This window comes from Heterodontus francisci, chromosome 1 (genome assembly GCF_036365525.1).
Source record: "Heterodontus francisci isolate sHetFra1 chromosome 1, sHetFra1.hap1, whole genome shotgun sequence".
NCBI lineage: Eukaryota > Metazoa > Chordata > Chondrichthyes > Heterodontiformes > Heterodontidae > Heterodontus > Heterodontus francisci.
The window spans coordinates 260758969-260773290 of record NC_090371.1 but is presented as its reverse complement, the minus strand read 5'-3'; the positions used below and the strand labels follow the sequence as shown (position 1 = coordinate 260773290).

Below are 14322 nucleotides of genomic sequence, written 5' to 3'. Positions count from 1 at the left end.
AATGACTTGTCTGAACTAGGGTTGAATGACTCCATTCCTTTACAAATTATCTTCACACAAATTTTTCTTTGCTGGGAACAGCCATAATAGAAATGGGTTTTATTATATAATAGGATATCATTCCAAATGACTGTCAGACAGTGCCTGAGGTTTATATACAATCTATGATTTCATTAATTTTGCTGCAGCACAAGAAATGTTCTGTAACATATATATGTTGTTGTCTATAACATATATATTGCTGCCTTTAATACCAATGCTAAGAAGTGCAGGGCAAGGCTAGAATACTTAATGAGTACTTTGTATTGGTTTTTACAAAGGAAAAGGATACTGATAAAATATCGTAGAAGCAGAAATGGTAGAGGTAATGGAGGGGATGAAAATTAATAGGTAGGCTGTACTGGAAAGGCTGGCTATGCTTAGACTGGACAAGTTGGCTGGTCTGGATGACTTGCATCCTAGGTAGCTAATGGGAGTTGGAGTGGAGATAGAGGAAGGGCTTGCCATGATCTTCCAATCTTCTCGAGATATGAAGGAGGTGCCAGATGATTGAAGAGTGGCAAATGTGACACCCTTATTCAAGAAAAGGTGGAAGGACAGTCCTAGCAATGACAGGCTGGTCAGTTTAATATCAGTGGTGGGTAAGGTTTTAGAAATAATCAGGGGAAAAAAATCAACAGTCACTTGGAGAGGTTTGAGTTAAGAACCAGCACAGATTTTTAAAAGGCAGACCATGCTTCACAAATCTAATTGTATTTTTTGATGAAGTAACAGAGAAGGTTGATCAAGGGAATGCAATGGATGTTGTCTATACGGATTTTAAGAAAACATTTGACAAAAGGCTGGTTGCCAAAATTGAGGCTCATGGAATAGGAGGGTCAGTGTCAGTTTGGATAAAATATTAACTTAAGGACAGAAAACAGCAAGTCATGGTAAATGGCTGTTTTTCAGAATGAAGGATGGTAGACTGTCATGTTCCCAAGGTTCAGTGCTAGAACCACTGCTTTTTAAAATATATATATAAATGACTTGGATACTGGAATACTGAGTAAAATTTCAAAATTTGCTGATGATACCAAACTTGGAAGTGTAGCAAACAGTGAGGATGATTCAAATCGACTGCAAAGGGACATAGATAGGCTAGCAGAATGGGTAGAGAGGTGGCAGATGGAATTGTTATGGATAGATAGGAAATGATAGGGGTGGTTTCCCTTTTCCCGTCACAACTGACCGCAGACAATGTTTTATTATAATTGTGTTTTAACCCTTGAGCATTTTAATGGTCAATACACAGGAAATGACAGGTTTTTTCAGTTTCAAAGAAAGATGAATCTTTATTCAACAAAACCCCAAAATTCACAACTTCACACACACACACACACACACACACACACACACACACACACACACACACACACACACACACACACACACACACACACACACACACACACACACACACACACACACACACACACACCTGGATTTTATTTTCCCACCACCGTGAAAAAAAAGTATGCCCGCTACACTGCTACAATCTTGAGCGTGGCGGCTCATTTAACTATGCAGGGCAGCCACCAACCCCCTACAATTACCCAATTACATGGTGGGGTGGCCTAGGTGATGCCATGAACGGCGTCAGTTGTCTCTGCACAGGCGCTGACTCCCTTTTGAAAGGACGGCCAGCCCTGCTCAGAGAACGCAGAGCTCCCCCCCACTACACTTGGCCCCTCCTTCCCTCAATACACTGAAATTGCAGAGTTGGCCCCCTTCTCCCCACCCCACCCCACCAACTGCACAAAGTGCAGAGGTTACCCCTTCACCCCACCCCCCACACTAAAAATGCAGAGTTGACCTCATTCCCCCCGACACACGACACTAAAAATGCTCTAATCCCCCTTGCCCACCTCAGTGGCACCAGCTTTCCGTGGACGGGAAAGTGAAGGCGCATGAGTGCCTCCCATCACACTGAAGATCTGGATTCAACAGTAAGATCGCAGGCAATTGGGTTTAAATGTATGCATAAAGTTCATTTCAATATTTAAAGTTGTATCCCATCGCCGAACAATGGGGGGGGGGGGGGGGCGGTGCCGCCACAAAACCTCTTTGCAGGAAGATCGGGCCCTGCAATCCTGGCATCGGACTCCATGGTGGGCCACTGCTGCTGTGATTTTCCGGACTATCCGCCATTAAGCCCGACATCGGGAGCTCAACAAAATTCAGCCCAAGAGAATATAGAGTTTAAGAAATAGCGAGCATTCAGGTCTGGTGTTTTTAAAAAGAGTTATTTATGAAACCTTGTTTGTTTTCCCAGGAGGAAAATTTAAACAATACAGCCCTGTTCTTCCTGTTCTCCTGGTTCACTGGAGTCAAGCTTTGGAGAGTTTCAGGTGGACGGATGCTTGGCTACGGACTTCTTTGGTTAAATCTCAGTTACAGTCCAATGACAAAGGTCCTGTTTCAATATCTTAGATGGGGCATTTTCAAAGGTCACCTTTTTATCTCCACCATTAGGTAGTTTTTAAAGAGGGTATTTGGTAGGGTTATCTTTTTGGCTGGAATACGTTACTCTCAGACTCCTGGCTGCTGGCTTTCTGTACTGAATAGTCTCTGTTTTAAAAAAAAAACCTTATCAGGCTTTGTTTCTGTCAAGTGACCAAAGTTGCTCTCCCCTGATGTTTTCATACAATGGGCTGGATTTTACCAGTCCCTTGGCGTTGTGGATGGTGGCGCGGAGGCCCGTAAAATACTCGCGGGAGAGGCCCGCCATGACCCATGACGCCGAGAAGGCCCCACCATACATTACCGGCGGCGGCGAGACCTCGCTGAGAACCCCCCACCCCCACCACCAAGCGGTGGGGCCTCCATCTCAATATTATAATGAGCTGAACATATATTGAAATGAACTTACCTGGTCACAGCAATCATCCTATGCCAAGTTTACAGCCGCCGGTCACAACTCGCGTGCCTTCAGAACTCCGTACGGAGTTCCGAGGCGAGACACTGGTGGAGAGGGGGTAGGAGTCAAATTATCTGGGTGGGGGGGGGGAGCGGGAAAAACAATCCTGTGGGGATGGTGGAAAGGGGTTTAGGGTAAAAGGGAATAAAGTTCAGGGATAAAGGTCATGAGTGAGAACTAATTTTTTGGGGCAGGATAGGGTATAAAATTCAATGTTCATTCATTGGGGGTATGGGAGAGGGAATTGCAGGTGTGCACAGATTATTACTACATTCCTGAAACAAAGAGGTACCTTTAAACATGTAAATTTCTTCTAAGGGTTTGAAGCCCTTTAACAATGCCGCCGTGCCCGCGCGGTGGCGCCGAACACCGTTGCCTGGAATGCGGCAGCCGCCCCCTCTACATTATTGGGGGCGGCCGTTCTGCCCCCTGCATTTAAATGAGCCCCGCACATAATATCACGGGGACTCTGCGGCAGCGCTTCTGTGTCGGAAGGCTGCCGACTGCAAAGCGCGCCGCCGCAGAGCACAGCACACTGATAAAATCAGCCCAATATCTCTGAATCTGTGGCCATTGTTAGACAATGTGTTTAAATGTTGCTCATCTTGATAAAGTAGTGTTTGGTCACATCTATTGTCCTGAGTTTGGGTCTGGAGACTCTGGGCTGAATTTGCGGCAAGCTCAAAAAATGGCAGCCCGCCCACGAGGGCCACACGCCATCTTAAGCATGGTGGCTCACTTGAATAGCCACGGCAGGACACCCCACCCCCCGCCCCAACAGTCTCAGGAAGGGTGCGGCCTGTCCGTCCCCGGAAATGGTCTCAGCTGCCTGTGCACAGGCACTGGAGCCATTTTTAAAGGTCATCCAAATTTTCAAAGAAAGATCCCCCCAAAATTAAATAAATAAATTTCTAACACCCCTGTCCCAGCCCCCCAATAACAATTACAATAACTATTTGCCCTCCCCCCTCCAAAGCACTTACCTTTTTCATCTGACCTTCCTCCCATAAGCTGCACAAAGTTTAAGGTTCAACCCTTCCCACCATCCCCTACACCCATTATGTGTATTTGACCCCATCTCCCCTCTCCCACACTGACAAACCTACCTCCTCCCGCCTCCCCACCAGTGTGAAGCCGCGTTTCCCCGGACGGGAGTGCCAGCAGCTGCACCGAAGATCGTGGCAGGTCCTCAAGATTGGAGGTAAGTGTATTTAAATTTCTTAATTTTATTGATTTGCATATTTAAATTGTTGTCCTGTCGCCCAGCGGCTGGGGGTGGGGGGCTGCCATGGAGTCTCGCCACCACCTGGAGGATCGGGCCGTGCCCTGCCGGTGTCAAGGTCCATGGCAGACCTCATCTGGAGCTATCTTCAGGCTGCCCCACCATAGATCACAACATCGAGGGCTTGTTAAAATCCAGCCCTCTATGCCTGCAAAGATCATTGCTAGTCCAACTGGTTTAAAAAAGGTGGCCATTATAATTGAATGGGACCATTAGCATTTCTAGTGCTTTCTTCAAGACTGGTCCAGATATGATGATGGGTTCAGTCTCCAACAGTCACTATATATATTCACAGTACAGGAGTGGTCACCTGACCTCTTACTCCATTTTGTCTTGCAGCAAAAGTGTGCCAATTTTTGGGAGGTTAATTCATCAGTTCATAGTTCATAATTGGTCCTTGCATCAGCTTGGCAGAATTTAATACAGAGAAGTGTGAGGTGATGAATTTTGGCAGAAGGGATAGGGAGAGACAATATAGATATAATGGCACTGTTCTAAAGACAGTGCAGGAACACAGGTATCTTGTGGGGGTCCATGTGCACAGATCCTTGAAGGTGTTAGGACATATTGAGAGAGTAGTTAGCAAAGCATATGGGATATTAGGCTTCATAAATTGAGGTATTGAGTACAAGCAGGGAAGTTATTCTGAACATTTATAAATCTCTGGTTAAGCCACAATTAGAGTATTGTGTCCAGTTCTGGTCACCACATTTTAGGAAGGATGTGAGGGTCCTTGAGAGGGTGCAGAGGAGATTTACCAGAATGGTTCCAGGAATGAGGGATTTTAGCTATAAGGTTAGGTTAGAGAAGCTAGGGTTGTTCTCCTTGGAGCAAAGGACGTTGAGGGGATATTTGATAGAGGTCTACAAGGTTATGGCAAGTTTAGATACGGTAGACAAAGAAAAGCTGTTCCCATTAGTTGATGGTACAAGGACCGGGAGACACAGATTTAAGGTTTTGGGCAAGGAATGCAGCAGGGATGTGAGCAAGAACTTTTTTACACAAGTGGTAATAACCTGGAACTCGATGCCCATGAGGGTGGTGGAAGCAGAGACAAAAAATGATTTCAAAAGGAAATGGGATGGGCACTTGAGGGAAATAAACTTGCAGGGCTACAGGGATAGAGCAGGGGAATGGGACTGACTGGATTGCTGTAGAGAGAGCTGGCATGAACTCAATGGGCTGAGTGGCCTCCTACTTTGACGTAATGACTCTATGAATCTAAGAAAGATGGAACCAGGTGAGTGCAGTCTCACCCAGCTGGACGACGATGGAGAGGCCTTGGAAGAGGATGGTGTGGCCAAACATGCCAAAGGCTGCAGACAGATTAAGATGGACCAGGAGGGATAGTTTACATTTGTCACAGTCATATAGGAGGTAATTTTTGACTTTGATAAAATCTGTTTTGGTAGCGTGGCAGGGTCGGAAATCTGATTGGAGGGATTCAAACATGGTCACGAATTTACACATTTAAATTCAGCAAATCAAAAAACATTAATTCCCCTTTTACTCAAAAACCACCTGCCATTGTTAACAGGAAAAAGCTTACTCAAATATCCATTATACAGATAAAGTATCACGGTGTCAGCATCTTATAATCCCTTTGGGGCGTGTACTTGGCACAAAACTTGGTAACGCCCTAGCCTACAACTTAAACATGTTGTATGCTGATGAAACTGTTGACATGTATTAGTGACCCAAAGGCATCAAAGCCTCTTGTCTTGGAATCATTTGGCTTTATAACATTCCATTATATTGATGTTTGGTTTTGTTTTGAACTATAAGTGGGCTCATGTTTCTACAGCTGAGGGAGACTGCTGTAACCAGGAAGTCCTGTCTTTGGTCTTTTTGTGTTTGTTAATGTACTGTGGGAGTTGACATCTGATTACAGATTTCCAGGATTGGTATGTAATGAGGTAAAAGTATGCATCCAAAATTTTACTGCAACAGTTTTAGAAATTAAAAAGAGTTGCATGATACTTTTGAGTTACTGTGAGTTTTAAACGGGCACAGCAATAGCATTTTTGAATTGTACAACTATACAGATAAAGGTGCCATATAGTCGAATCTACTTAATTGAATTTCCTTAGTTCAAATTATTGGGTAATTCAATTTTAGCTCTAAATTCCCACTTTGTTGCATTATTTATAATGCTTATTTCAAATAGCTATATAATTACATTTTTAGCATTAATTCCTACTTTTCTGCATTATGTACAATGCTTAATTCACATTATATAATTCATTTTATTTTTCTGTGGAGAAAAGCTACTTTGAATTATCATATTGTAATTATGTAAAATCAGAAAGATAGTTTAGAATTTTCAATTTGCATGCATACCCGATTCAGTAAAGATGCAACTCTCTATGATAGTTTGCAACTGTGATTATGCATTGAGGAGTGTTACTGATGCCACCAAGTTTAGTTGCAGAATATTATAGAGTTAGCAAAAGCACCTCAATCATCTGACAAGCAGCAAAACAATATAGTTATTCTGAGCCCATTTTCCAGGACTGTGAAAGTACAGAGTTATAACTAATTGGCTTTGTTAAAAAAAAAAGTGAGAATGAGTGTTAAGAATAAAGGAATGAAGCTAAGTTAAGGGATATGCACTTTAGTCACATGTATTGTCATTCTGACACTCAGGCAGGCATACTTGCTGGTACTGGTGAAGTGATTAACATAGCATATTAGTTTTGTTTAGCAGTATGGGCAAGCAGCCCATTTGTCAACTCAAAACTGCAACCATGATAAAGACATGGATGTAATCACATAAAATGAAATGTAGGTAACCATGACTTGATACTGAATCAAATCATTTGGCACAGCGGATCCATTATTAATGCTATTTATATGAGGCTAACAATTTAGGATGCTGTCTGTTGTGTAATTATTGGCATAAATGTAGCCACAGTCACTGATAAATAGCTGAATTTTTCCTCCTCAAAACTAAAGTTTCATATTTTAACCATTTATATCTATGGGCCAACACTAATCATCATCTACTGTTTATCTGTCTTAAACAACTTCATTAATTTAACATGAACAGTCGAATGCTCTGTGAGTATACTCTGAATATCCACAATCACCAAGTATCCAAAGCAAGCACAAGAAAGACAATTAAGGCCCCTGCTAGCAAAACCTTCTGTTGAGGCAGAGCATTAATGTTTTGCAAACCCTTTTGAAGGGGTGGATATGAAACAGGGAGGGGCAGAGCTTCCACGCATTGTTTTGCTGTGCTGCTGATTCCACCCCAATTTTCAGGAACAAAATCAGTAGCGCATTAGTGATGGGTAGAATATGCTTTGAAAGTGTGCAGCTGAGTCCCAAATTGGGCTAAAGGAAATTAGACAGTGATTTTTAAAAATTCCCTTCATAAAATGGTCCTCTTCAAATGAATTGGTTTGACTGTTTCTTATGTGAGTATATTGATAGCCTGAAACTGAACAACTGCTACTTCTCTTCAAATGCCTCTGACCACGTAGTATGTGTATGAAGTTCCACCCCGTACATAATAGTTGTTGTGTTCTTTCTTTTCATACTCATATCAACTATCCTGGGGTTTTTCGACCTGGAGGTCTATCCATTTCTCACTGATGAAAGAGATCTGACCTGATGACTCTACAGAAGACAGATAATCAGGCCTTCATCGTCTTGTTTTGTTCCTACACCACATCAGTGTATTTGCAATCCTCAGAGTGCTAGTGAATTCATTGGATATAGTAAAGATGCATATGTTGAAATTGTAAATTGTTATCTTTGGAATCTAAGCAACTATAAGTTGGTCAAAATGTAAAACAAAATAAGGAAACTACAAGCTCCTCGAGAACCGCGTTAGGGAACTGGAGCTGGAGCTGGATGAACTTCGGATCATTCGGGAGGCGCAGGGGGTTATTGAGAGGAGTCATGGGGAGGTAGTCACACCTCAGGTAAAAGAAGTAGGTAGATGGGTTACCGTCAGGGGAAGGAGAGGGAACCAGCAGGCAATGCAGGGATCCCCTGTGGCCGTTTCCCTCAACAACAGGTATACCGTTTTGGATACTGTTGCGGGGGACGACTTACCAGGGGTAAGCAATGGGGTACAGGTATCTGGCACAGAGTCTGTCCCTGTTGCTCAGAAGGGAAGGGGGAAGAGGAGCAGAGCATTAGTCATTGGGGACTCCATAGTTAGGGGAACAGATAGGAGGTTCTGTGGGAACGAGAGAGACTCACGGTTGGTATGTTGCCTCCCAGGTGCCAGGGTTCGTGATGTCTCGGATCGTGTTTTTGGGATCCTTAAGGGGGAGGGGGAGCAGCCCCAAGTCGTGGTCCACATAGGCATCAACGACATACGTAGGAAGAGAGATGGGGATTTAAGACAGAAATTCAGGGAGCTAGGGTGGAAGCTTAGAGCGAGAACAAACAGAGTTGTTATCTCTGGGTTGTTGCCCGTGCCACGTGCTAGCGAAGCGAGGAATAGGGAGAGAGAGGAGTTGAACACGTGGCTGCAGGGATGGTGCAGGAGGGAGGGTTTTGGTTTCCTGGATAATTGGGGCTCTTTCTGGGGTAGGTGGGACCTCTACAAACAGGATGGTCTTCACCTGAACCAGAGGGGTACCAATATCCTGGGGGGGAGATTTGCTAGTGCTCTTTGGGGGGGTTTAAACTAATTCAGCAGGGGAATGGGAACCTAAAATGTAGTGCCAGTGTACAGGATGTTGAGAGTAGTGAGGTCAGGGATAAGGTTACAAGGACGCAAGAGGGCACTGGCAAGCAAGAACCTGGTTTAAAGTGTGTCTACTTCAACGCCAGGAGCATCCGGAATAAGGTGGGTGAGCTTGCAGCATGGGTTGGTACCTGGGATCTCGATGTAGTAGCCATTTCGGAGACATGGGTAGAGCAGGGGCAGGAATGGATGTTGAAGGTTCCGGGATTTAGATGTTTCAGTAAGAACAGAGAAGATGGTAAAAGAGGGGGGGGTGTGGCATTGTTAATCAAGGAAAGTATTACAGCGACAGAAAGGACGTTTGAGGACTCGTCTACTGAGGTAGTATGGGCCGAGGTTAGAAACAGGAGAGGTGAGGTCACCCTGTTGGGAGTCTTTTATAGACCTCCAAATAGTTCGAAGAGATGTAGAGGAAAGGATAGCGAAGATGATTCTCGACAGGGGCGAGAGTAACAGGGTAGTTATTATGGGGGACTTTAACTTTCCAAATATCGACTGGACATACTATAGTTCGAGTACTTTAGATGGGTCAGTTTTTGTCCAGTGTGTGCAGGAGGGTTTTCTGACACAGTATGTGGACAGGCCAACCAGGGGCGATGCCACATTGGATTTGGTACTGGGTAATGAACCTGGCCAGGTGTTAGATTTAGATGTAGGTGAGCACTTTGGTGATAGTGATCACAATTCGGTTAGGTTTACCTTCGCGATGGGCAGGGACAGGTATATACCGCAGGGCAAAAATTATAGCTGGGGGAAAGGAAATTATGATGCAATTAGGCAAGATTTAGGATGCGTAGGATGGGGAAGGAAACTGCAGGGGATGGGAACAATCAAAATGTGGAGCTTATTCAAGGAGCAGCTACTGCGTGTCCTTGATAAGTATGTACCTGTCAGGCAGGGAGGAAGTTGTCGAGCGACGGAGCCGTGGTTTACTAAAGAAGTTGAAGCGCTTGTCAAGAGGAAGAAGAAGGCTTATGTTAGGATGAGACGTGAAGGCTCAGTTAGGGCGCTTGAGAGTTACAAGCTAGCCAGGAAGGATCTAAAGGGAGAGCTAAGAAGAGCAAGGAGAGGACACGAAAAGTCATTGGCGGATAGGATCAGGGAAAATCCTAAGGCTTTCTATAGTTATATCAGGAATAAAAGAATGACTAGAGTTAGATTAGGGCCAATCAAGGATAGTAGTGGGAACTTGTGTGTGGAATCAGAGGAGGTAGGGGAAGTGTTAAATGAATATTTTGCGTCAGTATTTACAGTAGAGAAAGAAAATGTTGTCGAGGAGAATACTGAGATTCAGGCTACTAGGCTAGATGGGATTGAGGTTCACAAGGAGGAGGTGTTATCAATTTTGGAAAGTGTGAAAATAGATAAGTCCCCTGGGCCAGATGGGGTTTATCCTAGGATTCTCTGGGAAGCTAGGGAGGAGATTGCAGAGCCTTTGTCCTTAATCTTTATGTCGTCATTGTCGACAGGAATAGTGCCGGAAGACTGGAGGATAGCAAATGTTGTCCCCTTGTTCAAGAAGAGGAGTAGAGACAGCCCTGGTAATTATAGACCTGTGAGCCTTACTTCGGTTGTGGGTAAAATGTTGGAAAAGGTTATAAGAGACAGGATTTATAATCATCTTGAAAAGAATAAGTTCATTAGCGATAGTCAGCACAGTTTTGTGACGGGTAGGTCGTGCCTCACAAACCTTATTGAGTTTTTCGAGAAGGTGACCAAACAGGTGGATGAGGGTAAAGCAGTGGATGTGGTGTATATGGATTTCAGTAAGGCGTTTGATAAGGTTCCCCATGGTAGGCTATTGCAGAAAATACGGAAGTATGGGGTTGAAGGTGATTTAGAGCTTTGGATCAGAAATTGGCTAGCTGAAAGAAGACAGAGGGTGGTGGTTGATGGCAAATGTTCATCCTGGAGTTTAGTTACTAGTGGTGTACCGCAAGGATCTGTTTTGGGGCCACTGCTGTTTGTCATTTTTATAAATGACCTGGAAGAGGGTGTAGAAGGGTGGGTTAGTAAATTTGCAGATGACACTAAGGTCGGTGGAGTTGTGGATAGTGCCGAAGGATGTTGTAGGGTACAGAAGGACATAGATAGGCTGCAGAGCTGGGCTGAGAGATGGCAAATGGAGTTTAATGCAGAAAAGTGCGAGGTGATTCACTTTGAAAGGAGTAACATGAATGCAGAGTACTGGGCTAATGGGAAGATTCTTGATAGTGTAGATGAACAGAGAGATCTTGGTGTCCAGGTGCATAAATCCCTGAAGGTTGCTACCCAGGTTAATAGGGCTGTTAAGAAGGCGGTGTGTTAGCTTTTATTAGTAGGGGGATCGAGTTTCGGAGCCACGAGGTCATGCTGCAGCTATACAAAACTCTGTTGAGACCGCACCTGGAGTATTGCGTGCAGTTCTGGTCACCGCATTATAGGAAGGATGTGGAAGCTTTGGAAAGGGTGCAGAGGAGATTTACTAGGATGTTGCCTGGTATGGAGGGAAGGTCTTACGAGGAAAGGCTGAGGGACTTGAGGTTGTTTTCGTTGGAGAGAAGGAGGAGGAGAGGTGACTTAATAGAGACATATAAGATAATCAGAGGGTTAGATAGGGTGGATATTGAGAGTCTTTTTCCTCGGATGGTGATGGCAAACACGAGGGGACATAGCTTTAAGTTGAGGGGTGATAGATATAGGACAGATGTGAGAGGTAGTTTCTTTACTCAGAGAGTAGTAGGGGCGTGGAACGCCCTGCCTGCAACAGTAGTAGATTCGCCAACTTTAAGGGCATTTAAGTGGTCATTGGATAGACATATGGATGAAAATGGAATAGTGTAGGTCAGATGGTTTCACAGGTCGGCGCAACATCGAGGGCCGAAGGGCCTGTACTGCGCTGTAATGTTCTAATTCTAATTCTAAATTCCATTACCTCAATGTATGCCTGCTATCGGTAAGTGACTGCTTTATACAGGTGATTTTAAGAACAGGTTCAACTGTACAGTATAAGCAAAATATGGAACATTAGCATCATCCTTGCTGTCCTTTTTTGTGCTCCAATTCCGTTGCAACTGTCAGTTGACCTTTTCAGGTCACTGAATCTGTTTTAATGCTCACATACATCCTGATTACTCTGGACACTTTCCACTTGTTTTACAGTTTTTGCCTATGTGTTTTGATGCCCTCATAATAATGCTGCTTTCATCAGTGTATCCATGAGTTCCCCCTTGTATAGTAGTTCGAAACATCTATAATGGGAATATTATAGCTATTTGGCATAGAACACTTCTGTTTGAAACTCCGTCTTCCTAATTGCATCAGCTGTAAAAACAGCAGCCTATTTAGAAATGGCCAAGTGGGGAATTAATGTTGAACTAACATTGTTGAATATAACTGACCTAATATATTGCTGGGGTACATTGTCATGCTGGAATCTAAATAATACCATGTCACATCAGAGAGGGAAATATACACTTTTACCATAAAGTTCCTCCCATACACAGGCACAGGAGTAGAACTTCAGCCCTTCAAGCCTGTTCCACCATTCAATGAAATCATGGCTGATCTGTATCTTAACTTCACTGACCTCCCTTGGCTCCATATTCTTTTTATACCCTGTCTAGTAAAATCTAATCAATATTAGATTTTAAATTGTTAATTGAACTAACATCTACTGCTTTTTGGGGGAGAGAATTCCCCAGTTCTGCAATTTCCCTCTTGAATGGCTTGGCTCTGACTTTAAAGTTCTGTGCCCTTACCTTAAACTACCCCACCAGCAAAAAAGGTTTATCTATCTACAATATCAATTACATTAAAAATTCAAAAATCTCAATCAAATCACTCTTTAACCTTCTACATTCCAGCGAATGCAAGCTGATTTTATGATATTTCTCCTCATAATCTAGCACTTGGAGCCCTGGTAACAATCTGGTGAATCTGTGCCGCAATGAGGCCTGATGGCCATACTCCACTAAAAGTGGCATAACATTTATATAACATCTTTAATATAGTAAAACAACTCAAGGCAATTGACAGCAGCATTACCGAACAAAATTTGACATCGAGCCACATAAGGAGATATTTGGATAAGTGACCAAAAGTTTGGTCAAAGAGGTAGGTTTTAAGGAGCATCTTAAAGGAGTAGAGAAAGATAGAGAGGTGGAGAAGTTTATTAAGGGAATTCTGGAGTTTGGGGCCGAAGCAGCTGAATGTACAGCTGGAGGGATGAAAATCAGAGATGCGCAAGAGGCCAGAATTGGAAAAGCACAGAGATCCCAGTGGGTGATAGGACTGGAGGAAATTACAGAGATAGGGAGGGGCGAGGCCATGCAAGGACGTTCAATATTTAATTGCAGAAAACTTCTGTTCATTCAATACTGGATGTCAGACAAGCAGAGTGGCAAATTAGGTCAAGAGAGGTGGTGGTGAGACAAAGCTGGGTGTCGTCAGTGCACATGTGGAACCTTATGGATAATGTTGCTGAGGGGGTGCAAATAGATGAGAAATAGGAGGAATGGACACAGAAAAATCTCCAACTCACATGCAACCACAGCTTGTTCTTCAGAAGTCTGATCTTTACTAATGATAAAGTGATTGATAACCTGCATGGAGTAATGTTTCTACACGTTAGTGCCAACTGCGGATTGTTACCTTTGTCAGTTAAAGCATCACTTACTTTAATTACTATTCAATATCCTTCCTTTTTTAACACCACTGATGACTTTATCTGAAAACGTGCAATACGTGACATGACCTTTGCTTATCTTATTTCATGGATCTTCACTTCACATGATCGCAATTCAAGTCTGGTGTTGAATGAGCAACATTAACCTTTCACTGTAATGTACCCAGTTAATGTGAATCAATCAACTGGTATTAATAACATTTATTCCCCAGCTTGTCTGTTCTGTTCCCTGCTGATTTAAAACTTGTTTACCTCATACCCTGGGAAGTTGGCTGTGTAGCATTTTTTTACCTTTGGCCTTCATTTCAATTCATGTTTCATTATAAAGCAGCCAGTCATTAACAAAGAATAGACCTTTCAAAAGCAAGTAATGGTTGTATGTTAGTTGAAGATTGTTCCTTACCATGTGCCAAGTCATTCTTCTTTTTAAATTGATTCCATAGCATCCCTGGCAATATTTTTGTTGTGGTGTAAGTAACTAAGTCCAGCCATTCTAAAGTGAAAAAAAGTTGTCATCATTTTATTGAGGGTGTCACACACAAGAAGTGCAATGATACAAATTATGCATTAAATCTGAAGAGTTATAAAAAATGGACTTTGTCTTTTAAAAATGAACCTTTATTTTAAAAATTGAACAATGGTCAAAAATGGCCACTGCAGAGAAAAGGGTTTGGCCTTTTTAGATTTAAACCATCTGACAGGAACAAAGG

The 14322-nt window shown here is 43.2% G+C and overlaps 1 long non-coding RNA gene across 2 annotated transcripts in view; it reads right to left on the bottom strand.

The window, feature by feature from the left end:
* The window catches only part of LOC137376006 (uncharacterized), a 70089-nt gene that overhangs the window by 18762 nt on the left and 37005 nt on the right, over positions 1 to 14322 (bottom strand). Inside the window, exons 2-3 of one of the 2 annotated variants that reach the window (XR_010976118.1) lie at positions 14016 to 14105; positions 13469 to 13529 (exon numbers count right to left, since the gene is read on the bottom strand). This is a non-coding gene — a long non-coding RNA (uncharacterized lncRNA). Of the gene's footprint in view, positions 1 to 13468; positions 13530 to 14015; positions 14106 to 14322 lie in introns of those variants that run through there. The other variant, XR_010976112.1, reaches the window with a different exon arrangement.